The following is a 17,753-nucleotide window of genomic DNA, read 5'->3' as shown; positions in this document are numbered from 1 at the left end:
TCAGTGCAGACAGCACTGAACTAGATAGACCAGTGGTCGGATTCATGGTAAGGCAGCTTGCTATGGTGCTGTGCCTCGCTTTGCAAGGAGCATGGAGCTGCTGCTACAACTGGCAGCCTTGCATACCCTCCAGCACATCTCTGATGAAAATAAGGACGTCCTATTCCAACCTAGCAGTTCGAAAGCACGTCAAAGTGCAAGTAGATAAATACCGTATTTTTCGCTCCATAAGACGCACCAGACCACAAGACGCACCTAGTTTTTGGAGGAGGAAAACAAGAAAAAAAATATTCTGAATCCCAGAAGCCAGAACAGCAAGAAGGATCACTGTGCAGCGAAAGCAGCAATCCCTCTTGCTGTTCTGGCTTCTGGGATAGCTGCACAGCCTGCATTCGCTCCATAAGACGCACACACATTTCCCCTTACTTTTTAGGAGTGAAAAAGTGAGTCTTATAGAGCAAAAAATAAGGTAGGCACCGCTCTGGTGGGAAGGTAAACAGCATTTCCGTGCGCTGCTCTGGTTTGCCAGAAGTGGCTTAGTCCTTCTGGCCACATGACCCGGAAGCTGTACGCCGACTCCCTCGGCCAATAAAGCAAGATGAGCGCCGCAACTCCAAAGTCGGTCACGACTGGACCTAATGGTCAGGGGTCCCTTTACCTTTATTCCACAACAACAACAACAATTTTATTATTTATACTCCGCCCATCTGACTGCATTGCCCAGCCACTCTGGGAAGATTCCAATATATATATATAAATGTAATACACTGGACGCTCGGGTTGTGAACGTGATCTGTGCAGGATGCACGTTCGCAACCTGCAGCATTCGCAACCCGCAGCAGCGTGTCTGCACATGCACGTGTTGCGATTCGGTGCTTCTGCTCATGTGCAAAGCGTGATTTAGCGCTTCTGCGCATGCGGGACCGCCGAAACCCGGAAGTAAACCGTTTCAGTACTTGCGGATTTCGGTAGTCCATAACCCAAAAAAACGCAACCTGAAATGGCTGTAACCCGAGGTATGACTGTAAAACATTATAAAAAATTCCAGAGACAATAAAAATAATTTAAAAAGTCATAGAATGTTTATCGGATCTCTGGTGGAGCATTGAAGTTTTCTGGGTAGCTTTAGGCTCCCCTGAAGTCCTTCGCTTTCTTGGCCCAGCCTACCTCACTAGGTTATTGTGGAATAAATCAAGATCTAAACCGACTGCAACTTTCCTGCTGCAGGGCTGTCTTCAGATGTCTTCTAAAGGCTGCACAGTTACTTACGTATCTCCTTGATTCGGGGGTCGCAAAGCTTCATATCCTCTCTGATGGAAATAGGTATGTCCTAAGGCAAAATGGGACATTCCAGGCTCAAATCAGGAACTGTGCTGTCTTCTGTAAATCCGGGACTGTCCCTGGAAAAATAGGGAGACTTGGCGGGTCTGGCCTCATGTGATGCTTGCGCCCTCAGTAGCCCTGACTCTGCCACAAGCAGGAGAAATGCTTCTTGTAGGGATGTCAAGGGGCACACCCCTTTTTGCCTTATAATGTCAGATTCTGCCCTAAATGGGTAGCAGGGATGTGCACCTCTAAGGGAAGGCCCAGGTGCATAGAATCGTAGAGTTGCAGAGCTGGGATGTGGTTGGAACTGTTGTAAACAAAAATTGTCCTTTTCCCTTATGGGGTATCCAAGAGCCCATACAGAGTCCTTATGTAGGTTCCCTATTGGTAGGAGAAAATAACAGAGGCCAACCAGAGAATATTGAGAAGCAAAGCAGCTAGTAAACCTGATCTTTATTGATCTGTTGCAACAGGGTCCTCACTCACCACACGAAGGAGTGAGGAGGAACCCAGAACAATGGCACGCAAGGCCTTATATAGACTTTTGAAATTGCCACCCTGTAGATCAAGACCACCCCCAGAAACATCATACATACATCACAGAAGGGGTGTAACCTAAGACCACCCCTCAGATACATCATACCTACATTACAGAAAAGGCGGTCTAAAACAGAAATTTGAATGTTTTTTTCTCCTGTCGTTGTTTATCTCCTGTCTGGCAGGTTACTTGGTTGGATTGCCTGGGGAGCCTGGCCAGTCTTTTGTAGTGATAAATACTTAGCCATGTCTTAGCCTGGGCCATGTCATAGGCTCACACCCTATTCAAACACAGACATACCCTTAAGACAGGTTTTGTGAAGCAAAAGACAATGGGGAGGCTTTTCCATTTTCCTTTGACCTTGCAGAGGAAACATTTGGTCAGTTTGGGACAGTTTGGGAATCAAAAATGGTTCCAGGTCGGTCTTCCTGTGCTGATCTATGTACGTGCTTGGTTGGTACACTTATGAACATTGAACATATATCTAAGAGCTCAGAATTCCTATCACAGAACCTAAGAATTGCTTTGGCAGAAGTTTATAAGATGTGGCCAGGCATGGATAAAGGAAAGTTTTCTCTCTCTTCCTCATCACAATGGATCTCATGGATGTCCATTGAAGCTGGATGTTGGAAGATTCGAGACAGATAAAAGAAAGTTTTGCACAATATGTATTTTTTGTTGGAACTTTAGTTCAACAAAGGCCCTATGTTGTTTTGAGAAAGGCAATGTCTCAAGGTAATGGGGCCTTGAATGGTTGACCTTAACTCTTAATATTTAAAACAATTGCATTTCAACTCTCTCCTTCCTTGGAGGTGTTGCAGGAATTTATGTATAGGTTGGGGGGGCGTTGCCGCTCCAGCAGATATCATTCACATGCAGCCCACTACCAAAATCAGCACAATCACTTTTGTGACTTTTGTGATTTGTCCCCACAAAACACTTCATCACAGTTTCTTCCTATCTATTCTAAGGGCCTTTGCTGCAGGATACCAAATGTAACAATTCGCTGATAAATGTCTCTATGCACTGGCTCACTGAGAAAACTTCAGAAATAATTCCTGGCATCCTGATACCTGAGTGCCAGACAGGTAGCCGTTCCAGAAATAACAAACCCAGATGAAGACAAAAGGGTATGATTAACTTGGCTGGGAAACAGGGAAATGTAAATATATCTTTTGTTACACTTGATGGGTGTTTGATGGAGGGCAAGGAGAACCATGGGGCAGGGTCCAGGATGCTCAGATTACTGCCACCAGACCTCCCCTTTCATGATGTAACCATGATGTAGTTTGGGGGGGTGGTGTAAAATGGGGATTAGCAGCTAATAAAAGTTTGGGGGCTCTTTTGTTCGGGACTTCCATCTTGCTTCGTCTTGCAGTGAGTTGGAGTTCTGTCGCGACGGTTTCAATAAAGACCAAGCCTACTGGCTGCTGTTTTCCTCCAATTTTCCTGGTTGGTGTCCTTGCTTTTTTGTCCAAGGGAGCCCTTGGATTTCTCTGTTAACAGTTGTTCTTAAGGAGAGGCTGGACCTGTCATGTATGATTGAGATGACATCCCTGCATTGGACTAGATGACCCTTAGGTCCCTTCCAGCTCTACAATTCTATGATTCGGGATTAATTTGGAGGCTCCTATGTGTTTTATATAGGGGACACAGGTGGCGCTGTGGGTTAAACCACAGAGCCTAGGACTTGCTGATCAGAAGGTTGGCGGTTCGAATCCCCGTGATGGGGTGAGCTCCCGTTGCTCGGTCCCTGCTCCTGCCAACCTAGCAGTTCGAAAGCACGTCAAGTGCAAGTAGATAAATAGGTACCGCTCCGGCGGGAAGGTAAACGGCGTTTCCATGTGCTGCTCTGGTTCGCCAGAAGCGGCTTAGTCATGCTAGCCACATGACCCGGAAGCTGTACGCCGGCTCCCTCAGCCAATAAAGCGAGATGAGCGCCGCAACCCCAGAGTCGTCCGCGACTGGACCTAATGGTCAGGGGTTTCTAAACGCTGAGCAGGTTCCAAGGGAGCCAGGTGAAAATGAACAGTGAGCAACAGAACCTGCTGCACTGGTACAACCCTACACTCCAAGAGTAGATTATATCAACCTCCTCTAATGGGATTTCAGCCCTCTGGACAGGCCAGTCCCACAACCCTCCCTCCCTCCATGCACCACCACTGTCAAAGGTGTCAGCACAAACTGCTGCTGTGCCTGGCAATCATAGAGATGTGGCTCTGTGGGACCAAGAAGTAACTTGACTCCAGGCTGTGCCATTAGGCGGTGCTTATGCTGAGTGCTTATGCATCAGGTGTCCATTTGTGCAAGTGCAGCTGAACACTTTTGGAGATGCAGAGTGGACGACTTTTTGTTCCTTCTCCATCTCTGTCTCCAAAGCAGCTTGTCACCAGGACCTGTCTTGCGAGACTTTAGAGGGCTACGCCCAAAGAATCCAGTCTGCTCTCTGACCCTCCAGCTGTTCTTTCTACCTGGACAGCTCCACCCAGCTTGTCTCTGCATTTCAGCAACTTCCTTTCCTGTCTTGCTGGGGTTGTTGGTTCCAGCTGTTGCGACAAGCTGCGCCTAGACTGTCGGTGGGGACAGACTATCACCTATCAACTCTGGTGCTCAAAGCCTTGCACTGGCTGGCCATGTGCTTTTGGGGGCAGGTTCAAGGTTCTTGTATTAACCACCGGGTTGAAGTTTACGGCGTGTAACGCCTTAAGAGAAAATATAATGAAAATGATTTACAGGTGGTACATAACCCCAGTCAAGCTTGCAAAGATTTACCATTTGCCTGATAATAAATGTTGGAAATGTAAAGAAAAGGAAGGTACATTCTTTCACCTCTGGTGGACATGCCCGAAGATTAAGGCATTCTGGGAAATGATATATAATGAACTGAAAAAGGTATTTAAATATACTTTCCCCAAGAAACCAGAGGCCTTTCTCTTGGGTATTGTCGGCCAGGGGGTGCTAAAGACAGACACAACCTTTTTTATGTATGCTACAACAGCAGCTAGAATACTTATTGCAAAGTACTGGAAGACACAGGATCTACCCACACTGGAAGAATGGCAGATGAAGGTGATGGACTATATGAGCTTGGCAGAGATGACGAGCAGAATCCGAGACCAGGGAAGAGAAGCGGCGGAAGAAGAATGGAAAAAGTTCAAGGAATATTTAAAGAAACATTATAAAATTGGTGACAGTTAGAATGATGTTGGATCAAAACAAATGGTCACTATTAGTAATGGTTATGATAAAGAGAATAAGGGTGAATACCATAAATTTATAATAAAATAAGGCAAGATTTCGCTGAATAACTGTAAGAATTTGGAATACAGAAACGGGAAGTAAGAGGAGGTCGAGGAAGTAAGGTTTAGAAATTGGGTTATGAAATGGTACTTGTTTTATGTTTTATTATTGTTTGATGTTTGCTTATGTATGTTTTGTTTCTGTTATATAAAAAATTGTTCAATAAAAATATTATAGATAAAAAAAAAAAAGGTTCTTGTATTAATTCACAAGTCCCTTAACAACTTGGGTCCAGGACACCCAAAGAGACCAAAGGACTGGAGGACAAGTCCTTTGGAATGGGAACATACTGGACCAAAGGTCGGCCCAGGAAAGGTCTGGAAAAACAAAAACACATTTTCCTGGAGCCAAAACATTGAAGATGGGTCTCCCTGGGGGTGGTGTTTACTACAAAAAAGGCCAGCTGCAAACAAGGCCATTGGATTGGCACTGGTTACATCATCAAGAAATCTCTTCCCAGTCCCCGGAGCTGTTTTTCAACAGCTTTTAAAATGATCCCTTTTCATCTTAATAAACAATTGATGGAAAGATGTACAAATGTGCATGTGGTGCTTCAGAAAAGGCACAGAAGAACTGGGTGGGCCAGCTGAAAGTCAGGTTGGCGGGGAGAGAATGAGAGCTGACCGAGGGTTTGACTTGAAGAACGCACATCTGTCATGCAGGCAGCAAAGCTGGGCTTGTTCCGACGGTGGAAAACCCACGCTGGCCTCTCTTGAAGTGTGACGTCTGCCTCTCTCCATCTTTATACCTTTTCCTGTCTCAGCTGTTTGTGACATCATTCTTGGCAATGCTAGAGATGACTGCGAATCAGAGGGGAATGTCTGAGTGAAGAATGAACCTTTCTTCAAGCGCTTCAGTGCTATAAATAAGGAAAAGCTTCGGATATCAAGGTGGTGCCATTTTCCTTCTAAACTTCCCCCCTGCCCTGAAATTCTGGTAGGATCGGTAGGGAGCAGGTATCATGTCATTTGCAAAATGCTGCTTAGCACCGCAAGGTAGAACAGATGATCTCCTCAGCCTCAATACACCATCATCCCAACCAGTACTAGCCGCACATTTCACCAGTATCAAGCTAGCTCACCTGGTTTCTGATTCCTATGGGTGTGCTCACATTGCCAGTTTACTACTGGAATTACTGGGATCACTGCAGGCTTTGCTCTCGCTGCTGTAGTGTTTGCACCAGACGGCAGTAGCCTGGCACTACATTTTCTTCTCTGCTCCTGCCACCGCAGAGTTTGCCCCAGACAGTGCTGGTTTGGTGTCCTATTTTCTTCTCAGCCCGAGGAGTGAGCAGAAAGAGTTCACTCCACAAGTGCCAGCGTGGACCATACAGAAGAAGCAAAGTATTTTCATACCAGGACAAACCGCTGCTGTTTGATAAGGTAGGTGCAACCACATCCTTAACTATATAGGGCACTTCCAGGCTGTTTGGGGTGGGATTCAGTCATGCGCTGGTATATTAGGGTTGTGCAATTAAAGTCAATTTGGAGCTGCTGTTTTGCCGAAAGATTGGGCCTTTTGCTATAAGGAACGCAACGGTTGGGAGAACTGCAGAATAGCACCTGCTCTGATGCAATGGCATCTATCCTCTCTGCCAAGGACTCAGAACAAATGCTCCCTTAATAGCTAACAGCCTCTAATCTCCCTGCAAACAAATCACGCTGAATGCTCAATGAACAGGATGCCTGGAACTGTCCTGTAGCTGGTAAGGTTACTATCCTGCTAATACTTTCTTGGGGTTAGGGAAATGGGAAACTGCCTTATATAGAGTCATATCAATGCTCCGTCTATACCTAACTGGAAACAGGTTGCCAGAAGAGGACATTTTCAGAACTACTTGGACATGCCAGGAATGAACTGGGGGACTTATTTTTTATGCAACGCAGGGTGCTCTACCGCTGAGCTATGGTCATTGGTTGAGCTCAGCAGGACTTACTTCCAAGGCTTGCGCTGCAAGAGCGTGGGCTATGAGACACAAAGTCTTGGGTTCAAATCTCAGCAAAATGAAATGCAGCTGGGCCCATGAAGATTTACCTGGAAGGAAATCCCACGGCATTCAGCAATACTATTTGTACAGAAATCCTAAGTATATTTCTCTAGTAAGTGACATTAAAGGTAAAGGTAAAGGACCCCTGACAATTAAGTCTGGTCGCGGATGATTCTGGGGTTGCGCGCTCATCTCGCTCTATAGGCCAAGGGAGCCGGCGTTTGTCTGTAGACAGCTTCTGGGTCATGTGGCCAGCATGACTAAGCCGCTTCTGGTGAACGAGAGCAATGCACGGAAATGCCATTTACCTTCCCATCAGAGCATTATCTATTTATCTACTTGCACTTTGACGTGCTTTCGAACTGCTAGGTGGGCAGGAGCTGGGACTGAGCAATGGAAGCTCACCCCGTTGCGGGGATTTGAACCGCCGACCTTCTGATCAGAAAGTCCTAGGCTCAGCGGTTTAGAGCACAGTGTCACCCGCATCCCTAGTAAGTGACATTAGGCAAACCATTATCTAAGCTGCAATTCCACCCCCCCACCACCTCCACATCTATAGCATGGTGGTAATTGTGCTAGCCTACCTTACAGGAGTTGTAGATTACTGTCTGTAAGATGTCTGGAATAGTTGAAGGACTCTAAATATAAGTCAGCTAGATTTGCGGGACTACAAATAATGGCAGGCATTTGATTTTTTTAAAAAAATCTTGGCCTCATCGCTTGCGTGCTTCCTCAAGGTTCCTCCAGAGAATCAAGTGCTTCAGTTTGGGGATGTTATGTACTGAGTTGAATAGGATCCAAACTGCAGCAGTCTGATTGGTCTAGAACAATAGGATCCAAATTGCAGCAGTCTGATTGGTCCTAGAACAATAGGATTCAGAATGCAGCAGTCTGATTGGTCCTAGAACAATGCAGCAGTCTGATTGGTTGGCAGGAACCACCCAATCATGCTCCAGATATAAGTGAATCTACAACCTGATTGGCTTACAGTAGAATTCCAGAATTAGCCAATCATGTGCAGCCCATTGTGTAAATAATGTATATAAAGCAGATACTTTGAGGGGACTTTCATTCATTCCTTCTCACCACTATGAGCTTAATAAAGAGCATGAAATCACTGAAATCATATTTCAGGGGACCTGCAGAAATCTGTTTTAGATCTGCATGGAATTCTCTTCAAATCAACTCAGCTGCCAATGGAAATAAGCCATCCACCTGTATGAAAAAATAATAATCTTTCATTGGTTCTGGCATGCACAATGACTCATTTTATGCTGCCTGAAAGGGTTTTGGCTCTGAACTGTTTTAGAAAAGAGAGAGAAATAATGACTTTGTATTCAGCAGAGTCCTAACAATTTTGCCGTTTGTGTACTAATGAATGCTGTTTGCCAAGATAAAAATCTGAGAATTAAGAAATTCTAGTGGTTACACTGTGGAGTTTGATGAGGTCAGGGTGATGTGGCAATGGGATGGCCAACATCCTGCAATGCTGCATCTTGTTCACTCCCAGATTTTTCCCACCCCTCAAACTGGGATTCAAGACACCACTCCTTACCTGATAAGCATCCTTCCTGTTAGAAGATGAGGCTGCCTTCAAAATATGATTGATTCTCTCTACCAGTTTGCATAAGCACACTGTCAAACAATGCACATTTATGCGAAGACTGTGCATGCTCCCAGTGTGCTCACACCATTGGTTTGTGGCACTGTGTGCACACAGCATCAGCCACAACCCACATCTATCCTGTATCTCAAGAAATGCTGTGTTCTGATGCATCCCACCCTCTTTCCCAAATGACCTTTGATCTGAGTTGAAAATGTAAGCAATATGAAGAGATCCATGCTACTTCTTCGCCCACTGGTGTGGCTAGACAGTGGGTGACTTGAAAACGCATCAAACTGTACCAATGTCTATCATGATGTGCAGTTGCTATTTGAAACACAGCGTGAAAAACTCCCTGACCTCCTTGCATTTATGCCGGTAATGTGTGCGTAGTCCAAAGATGTTTTGACAGCAACTTCCTTTTTTTTGAATCTGTTGTGCATACATCTGCAGGGGAAAGAAAGAGTCCCTCTAACAGTGAACTCAGGCCAACAGGACTGGAGCCAAAATGGGGCCAGTAAGAATCAAGAAGGTCTGCTTAAGGGAAGTACAAAAAGTCTTTGAAAAAGACCTAAGCGGGCAAAAATCTCCCCAAAAGGAGCCCAGCAAGGACTGATCATGCCCCGTAGAATGTTGGCTATCAGTTGGAAAAGAAAAAATAGAAAAGACATGTATGCAATGGAATATGCAGGAATGCAATGGAATATCCTGGAGGAGAGCCTGCCTGCCTGGAACCCTGAACAGGCGAATAAGAGAATCATACAATTGTAGAGTTGGAAGGGACCACGAGGGTCATCTAGTCCAACCCCGCCAGGCAGGAATCTTTTTGTCCAACGTGTAGCTTGAACCGAAAACCCTGAGATAGAGTCTCATGCTATGCTGACTGAGCTAGCCCAGGTTCAACTCTTCTTAAAGGTAAAGGGACCCATGACGATTACGTCTGGTCGAGGACGACTCTGGTGTTGCGGCGCTCATCTTGCTTTACTGGTCGAGAGAGCCGGCGTACAGCTTCCGGGTCATGTGGCCAGCATGACTAAGCCGCTTCTGGCGAACCAGAGCAGTGCACGGAAACGCTGCTTACCTTCCCGCTGGAGCGGTACCTATTTATCTACTTGCACTGGTGTGCTTTCGAACTGCTAGGTTGGTAGGAGCAGGGACTGAGCAACGGGAGCTCACGCAGGGATTCAAACCGCTGACCTTCTGATCGGCAAGCCCTAGGCTTTGTGGTTTAACCCACAGTGCCACCTGCGTCCTCTTCTTAGGTGAGGATAAATGGCAACATTTTGCTGCAGATCCCGCTGTTAAACTTCTGTTTTTAAAAACAGACCTAGGGCAAACTCAGAACATGCTAAGAGGCACTTGTCCTTAAGTCCTTTCTTCGGTAGGAAACACACTTTGAATGAAGTGTGATGTAATAACTGGAGCGCACTGTGTTTGGATGCCGGAAACCCGAGATTCAACTTCCTCCTCGGCTCTGACGCTTGCTGAGTGAGTCACTCTTTCTCTGCCTAACTTCTTTGCAGGCTTCTTACTAGTACAAAACGTTGCTCTGAGGTCCTTGAGAAACAAGCAACAGATGTAACAAACAAAGAACTGGTTCTGCCCAAGGGAATGGCACTTCGTGCATGCTCTGATGCTGTATCCTTGGGTCTTTTTCTTTCCTCTAGGAGGGAGAAACAAAATCCCGCTTAGAGGATAGTCAGTGAGAAGGATGTGCTCTGAGTCACCAGGTCCTTAAGTCGTTTTCTGGAGAGGAGAAAAAACATTTAAGGGAAAGGCATCTTTGCATGTGACCTGCCTGAGTCATACATAGGTGGGCAGACTTCAAATTTGCTGGATATTTTTTGTTACTAGATCACTGAGATTCCCTAGTTGGATGCAGGTGGAATATAGCGGTGGGGTATAGTCTTAGAATTATAGGGCAGGGTGCCTCTGAACAGCATCAGAGCTGAGTGCACAGTCCAGTCCTGCAAAAACCCACTCCTGGTTTTCACAGCAAGCTTTCCACCTTCAGAGGAAGTATTTTTGCTGCTGCTTTCAGCAAACGATTGGAATGGCTGATGTATTCTGAAATTACCTGCAGATCCTGATGCACCTTCAGGAACTCCCATGCTTGATCTGAGGCACCTGACCAGCTCACACATCATGGTAAAATCAGAGTTAATGATTTACCGCAATGTAAATGCACTGATCTTGGTCACTTTACTCTCCAGTTGCTCAAAGGAGAAGCAAGCAAGCTACAATCCCTGGCTTAGTCTTAGGTCCGAGCATTCAGACAACCCACGACTAGCAAGCCAAGAACAAACATTGTCTACAGATCGTGGTGTTCTTGGGAGTGAATAAACTCCTGTCTGGATTTAACACGATTGTGGTTTATTTTCCCTGCACAAGCTTATTTGTAAGATTTCTCACCTGGTCCCAGGATAGACTAACACAATATAGTATAGCTATGAAAACACACAGAATCGTTACGATTCTAAAAGAAGTAAAACCATTGAACATTGAAGAGAAGGGTATAAATTCAACGAAACAGGCAGGTCCCACAAAAACGAAACACCTTAACGTGTCAAAGGCCAAGGTAAAGAGGCAATTCTACAGCATATGCTGGAAGCTGTACAGTGAAAATGCTAGACACGCCTCTGTAGGGAGGAAGTGGAAGGAGAATCCACAACTTCCAAGGAAGGTGAGTTCCACAATTTGGGGGCTGCCACAGAGAAGGCCCTTCCCCTGGCCGCCGCCCCCCTTCTGTGGGGAAACTGCTGAGAGTGCACAGCTATGTGGATGATAAACCCTGTGGAGGTGGGTAGGGATGGAGGAGGAAAGCAGACAAGGTCGGTGCTTCTGCAGCCAAGCCATTAATTGTGATTAAGAGCGGTAGACTCATAATCTGGTGAACTGGGTTCGATTCCCCGCTCCTCCACACATACACACATAGCCACCTTGGGCTAGTCACACTTCTCTGAAGTCTCTCAGCCCCATTCACCTCACAGAGTGTTTGTTGTGGGGGAGGAAGGGAAAGGAGAATGTTAGCCGCTTTAAGACTCTTTAGGGTAGTGATAAAGGTAAAGGGTAAAGGGACCCCTGACCATTAGGTCCAGTCATGGCTGACTCTGGGGTTGCGGCCGGCGCTCATATCGCTTTATTGGCCAAGGGAACCGGCGTACAGCTTCCAGGTCATGGGGCCAGCATGACCAAGCCACTTCAGGCGAACCAGAGCAGCGCACGGAAACACTGTTTACCTTCCCGCCGAAGCAGTACCTATTTATCTACTTGCACTTTGATGTGCTTTCGAACTGCTAGGTTGGCAGAAGCAGGGACCGAGCAATGGAAGCTCACCCCATCACGGGGATTCAAACCGCCAAGCTTCTGATCGGCAAGCCCTAGGCTCTGTGGTTTAACCCACAGCACCACCCACGTCCCTATAAAAACACATACGAATATCAAATCCAAACTTCTTCTTCTGCAGTTGAGACCCCAGTTCCAAACAGCCCGAGTCAGAAGGGCCAATGGTCATGGAATGATGGAAACTGTGGTCCAAAGCCATAACAATAGAGGACCACAAGCTTCCTACCCAATTTAAGGGGGGACGACACTATGGGTGTCCAAAAGTCCTGGAATTTGTCACAAGCACACACCCATACATGAATTTGTAAATCTGTCTGTGCTTGGCTACCCAGAGCTGAAATACATGACCTTTCACGTGCTCTTTCAAACTCATGCATTTGTAGGGAATCCTGAACTTGGCAGAGAAGGCAGGTAGCAGAGGCACAACACACAACCATCCATCATGCGGCAATGGACCATGGATACTGCTCTCCTGGCGCTGGATTACACCCATGTTCACATGTAGCACAGAGGAAAAGATCCATGTACACGAAAGCTTATACCCAGAACAAACTTAGTTGGTCTCTAAGGACCATAAGGGACGCGGGTGGCACTGTGGGTAAAACCTCAGTGCCTAGGACTTGCTGATCGCATGGTCAGCGGTTCGAATCCCCGCGGCGGGGTGAGCTCCCATTGTTCGGTCCCAGCTCCTGCCCACCTAACAGTTCGAAAGCACCCTTAAGTGCAAGTAGATAAATAGGGACCGCTTATAGCGGGAAGGTAAACGGCGTTTCCGTGCGCTGTGCTGGTGCTGGCTCGCCAGCTGCAGCTTCGTCATGCTGGCCACGTGACCCAGAAGTGTCTTCGGACGGCGCCGGCTCACGGCGCAACCCTAGAGATGAGCGCGCAACCCTAGAGTCGGACACGACTGGTCCGTACGGGCAGGGGTACCTTTACCTTTTTAAGGACCAACTGGACAATTATATTTTTATATATATATATATATATATATATATATATATATATATATATATATTGGCAGAGAAAGAAAGAAAGAAAGAAAGAAAAGACCTGAAATACATGACAAAACTGTATCCATGCAGGCCCTAGCATTTTACACTGAAATACGGGCCAATCCTGCGTTGTACAGGACGGGTGGGTGCCATGTAGCTACATGGCCCTGGCGCCAAAACACATCGGTGCCCGGCCCCTCTTCGTGGGGGGTGGGGAGTTTTGTGGGTGCCGCCCCCCAAGGAGCTGGCACCTATGGGTGGCAACCATAGGGCTGGATTACCCTTGGGGTCCCTCCCCAGTCTTAAGGAAGGGCCCTGTGGCCGGCAAACCACAGCCAGAGACAGGGGAACTCTGCACGCGCTCAGGGACCCCCGTGCGCGCGGATGCAGAAGAGGAGGAGAAGGAGGGAGGCCGCTTGGCTGCGGCTCGGTCGGCTCCATTTCTCCGCTTTAGCCGGCGCCACGGAGGTCCTTCGGAGCCAGGCCGGGCCCCGAAGCCGGGCCGGCGGCGGCGGCGGCGGGCCCGCCCGCGAGGAGGAGCCGGGCGGTGGGCGGTCCGTGGTCGGCGGCGGAGGCGGAGGAGGAGGCCGGGCCGCCGAGGAGCAGGCAGGCCGCCGGTCGTCGCCTCGCCGCCGCAGAGCCAGCAGCTGCCGTCGTCGCGGGGTCCGCAGGGCGACGCCGCCAGCACCGCCCGCAGCGAAGCCGAGAGCCCCGCTCGCCCCACCGACCCACCGCCTGCCCGGCCGCCCGCTTCTCCCCCGGCACCGCAAGAGAGAGGTAGAGGCGGACCCCGGGGTGCCCGGCACCCACCAGCCGACTCCCCTCTCCTCCTGGAGCGCCCCTTCCTCCTTCCTTCCTCCCTTCGCCCCCTCCTCCAGGCAGCCCCTTTCTCTGCTCATTATTGGGGGGCAGAGGGGGAAGGGTACCCCCGTACTCCCGCGAGGCAGGGGCGCCCCCACCCCCACTCATTTCTCCGCAGGCTTGAGGGGCCCCCCAAAAAGAAACCCCCGAGGTACTCTCGAGGACCGTTCTGGGGCGTCCCCAAATCTTGGGGTACCCCGGAGATACCCATTGTGAGGGGACGCCCCAAATCTTGGGGTACCCCGGAGATACCCATTGTGAGGGGACGCCCCAAATCTTGGGGTACCCCGGAGATAACCATTGTGAGGTGCCCACCCCAATCCTGGGGTGATCTTGAGCATTCTGAGGAGGACCACCCCTCAGTCTTGGGGTGCTATTGAGGACCGTTATGTGGGGGCTCCCCCAAATGTTGGGGTGCCCATTGAGAACCTTTAGGAGGAGAGGGCCCTTCCTGCCCACAGTTTTGGGGAAGGGGCTCCTTATCATTTTATCTAGGGACACCCCCTAGATCTAGGTGTGTGTTTGTGTCGGGCAGTAAAGGCGTCCCTCTCCCCTCTGCTTTATCCTCAGCTTGGGTGGGCGAAGTCCTGTTTCTATTATTCCAGGGGGACCCCCTCCCCATTTCTAATACGATGGGGGAATGTGTGGTGGCCTTATTCTCGCAAGAGGCAATAAACCCCCCCCCCCAGTTTTCAGACTGTGGGTGGGGGGGGAAGAGTTCTCTATTTCTTTTGGGGGGGTGGGGGGGCTATGTAGCCCCTCTCCTCAATACCTCCTCAGTCATGTCCTTGTATGTGTATGTGTGTATTTTACCTATTGTCATATGAGGTAGCAAAGCTCTCTTTCTCCCCCTTCCCCTTTCACTTTGATCACTTCTTAGGCTTTTCGCTTTGGGTGGGTGCGAGAAATGGAGATGTTCTTATTTATTTAAAAGGGGAGAGGGGTTGTTGTTGCACAGTTCCTCCCCCAGAACCTGCTTGGGAGCCTGGACTGCAGAGGGGTCCTGTTGGAGACTGCAGGTACCTATCCTCCCCTTTCTCTCCCACCCCTCCCCAATTTTTTTTTTGGGGGGGGGGAGAATAGCATTCCCCATATCATTTCAGGTATTGAAGCCCCTTCCATTCTCCCATTCGGTAGGGTGGTGTGCTTGTGGTGCTGCTGTTATTCTTTAAGGCAATGAGCGAACCCTTTTGTAAATGATTCCTGAGCCTCCCTGAAGCTCAAGGTTGTGTGTATGCTTTTTTTGGGGGGGGGTACATGGGGGCAGATGTTTGTTTTGTCCCTTACTGCAGACAAGTGCCACCCCATTTGTTTGACGGCTCGGATTGGGGACCAGAAACCTCCCTGCTTAGTTACAGCCACAGAGGATCTCCTTCCTTTTCTTTTCACCTTAGTTCCTAATGACACATCTCTCTATTTTTCTCCCTCCCACCGCCCCACCTCCTGCCTTTTTTCAGGATCATTTCCTCTTTCTGTGTCTGCATGAGAGCATGTGAGATTCCAATAGCAAGAGCAACAACATACCCAGCCCTTTCCCAGAGAATAAAGACTTCTTTATCCTCCCGTTAATTGTCCTCTGATATTATTTCTCTCTCTTCCCCCTTCCAAATGTCACAAAAGATGAAATACGAGAGCAGTCGATTTCTGCAAGATAACATGTGTACGCTCATTTACAATCAGATGCCCTGGGTGGCTTTTGCAAGGGATGCATGCGCTCAAAATGATGGACACAAAAGCAGAAAGAGAGGGTTTGTGGGGTTTTTAAATTCACATGCACCAAGCTCCTTCCTTGCCCCCACTAAATTTATAATAAAACCAGAACAAATGTGAGGTTCTGTGCTGCTCTTTAATAGGTAGATAGTATTTGTCAATGCTGCAACGCTCTTAAGGGGTGTGTGTCTCTGTGTTTTCTCCTCTTCTGATTTCTCCTTTACACCCCGGTAATATTAGGTATCCCGTTTGCCTAAAATGTGAAGGAATCATTGAGCATAGTAGGAGAGATCGGCGGAGTGGTAGATTTCCCACCGTTGTGCTTTTCTTTGGGGTGTGTGTGTATGTGTGTGTATGGATTTGAAGGAAGGAAAGAAGGCAGACATCTGCAAACAAAGCCTTGCTTCCCCCCCAATAAGACTGCTAGAGGAGGGTTTCGTCACTGGCTTCAGCGGCATCAGCCTGGCATGCTTTGTGCTGAGATAATGTGCTAGCCGGGTGTATGTACAGCATTATGTGCTGATGGAAACGTTCCAGAGAATGCCTCATCTGCGAGAGGGTTGTAGTTCAGCCAGCTCAAATTGCTGATGTATATGAAAACAGCCGCGCAGTTAAAGCAGACAAGAGGGGAAATAAGTCTGAGGCATACTCAAGATCTTCCATTAAACGTTTGATAACGAACTTAATCCATCGGTCGCATTTAGTCCAGTGCGGTCAGCCTGGAACCTCGCAAATGGGGCATTGAAGGTGTGTGTCGTTTTCCTTTGTTATCCCTCAACACCCCTCAGCACCTGGTATTCAGAGTGATGCTGTCTGCTGTGCCCTTTACCTGTCATTGCTGATAACCATTGGAAGACAAATTCAAGCACGAGGGACCTTTTTGGGGGAGAAAGTCATGTAAGGCTCAGCCTGCATGTGTGGGGAGGTATATGGTTTCTGGCAGCTGCATAAGGTTTTTGGTTTTTTTAAGCATGATGTGACAGTGTTGTTTTAGGGTTACTGTGCAAATAGCAACCATGGAAGTGGGGGGGGGGCACCCCATAGTGCACACACATTTTTCAGCTCTGCTTTGCTGAGAAAAGGTGTCTCCCTGTGTGGATCAAGCCCCAGCCTTGTTGCATGTGAGGATTTACATAGCACATTTCAAGTACGCCTTTCAAAGCACTTGTACATAAGTAATCTCAGTATCTCAGTCAGGTTAATGATACTTTATTAATACAGATAAAAATAAGGGGTAAAATGGCCCAGATATATGGACTAGGCAGTTGAGACTTTACAGTGAAGGAGCTGGGGTGTTGCACATTGGCTCTAATTTTATTTTTTACTGGCTACATCCAACTTTCTCCTGGCATCCTGGTAACACTCTCATGCAGTGTAAACCTATATATGTCTACTGGGAAGCAAGTGGGTTTAGGTTTGCAGCCTTATTCTCCCAGTAAGAACCTGAATTGCTGTCGATAACAGACAAAGGAACAGCTGGTTAATTTCACCTTACTTTTGATACACCTGGATTTCCTAGAGTTGAGTTAATAAACGTGGGTGTGTTTGGAGACCTTGTTGCGGATGATATTGTGATCGTATAAACATGTGCAGCCCAAGCATAGTACATTGACTGATAAGTTCCACTGAGTTGAATGGGACTTGCTCTCAAGCAAGCACACACAGGATTGCAGCCTCGGTCTCTTGCTAGCACCTGAACACCATTGGTATAAGGCAAAAATAACCTTGTGGAACCAGGGAAGGAGCTGTGATGGTGTTAGGGTGCTTTTCTTTCTTTTTATCTTTTAAATACCGTATTTTTTGCTCTATAAGACTCACTTTTTCCCTCCTAAAAAGTAAGGGGAAATGTGTGTGCGTCTTATGGAGCAAATGCAGGCTGCGCAGCTATCCCAGAAGCCAGAACAGCAAGAGGTATTGCTGCTTTCACTGCGCAACTATCCCTCTTGCTGTTCTGGCTTCTGAGATTCAGAATATATATTTTCTTTTTTTCCTCCTCCAAAAACTATGTGCGTCTTGTGGTCTGGTGCGTCTTATAGAGCGAAAAATATGGTACATGCTTGCATGTCATGTGTAGTTGACCTCTTAGTATTC

General features: G+C 47.7%; 1 protein-coding gene across 2 annotated transcripts in view; it reads left to right on the top strand.

Annotated features, from left to right (window-relative positions):
- Window positions 1-13,689: 13,689 nt before the first annotated feature.
- SMOX (spermine oxidase) overlaps window positions 13,690-17,753 on the top strand; it is a 45,723-nt gene continuing 41,659 nt past the window's right edge. The window contains exon 1 of one of the 2 annotated variants that reach the window (XM_053402058.1): window positions 13,690-13,868. The gene's annotated coding sequence lies outside the window, so the exon portion shown is untranslated. The remainder of the gene's footprint in view (window positions 13,869-17,753) is intronic. The other variant, XM_053402059.1, reaches the window with a different exon arrangement.

The sequence above is a fragment of the Podarcis raffonei genome, chromosome 9, assembly GCF_027172205.1.
Source record: "Podarcis raffonei isolate rPodRaf1 chromosome 9, rPodRaf1.pri, whole genome shotgun sequence".
Lineage (NCBI taxonomy): Eukaryota > Metazoa > Chordata > Lepidosauria > Squamata > Lacertidae > Podarcis > Podarcis raffonei.
The sequence above is the reverse complement of the archived record's forward strand: the minus strand, read 5'-3'. Positions and strand labels throughout refer to the sequence as shown.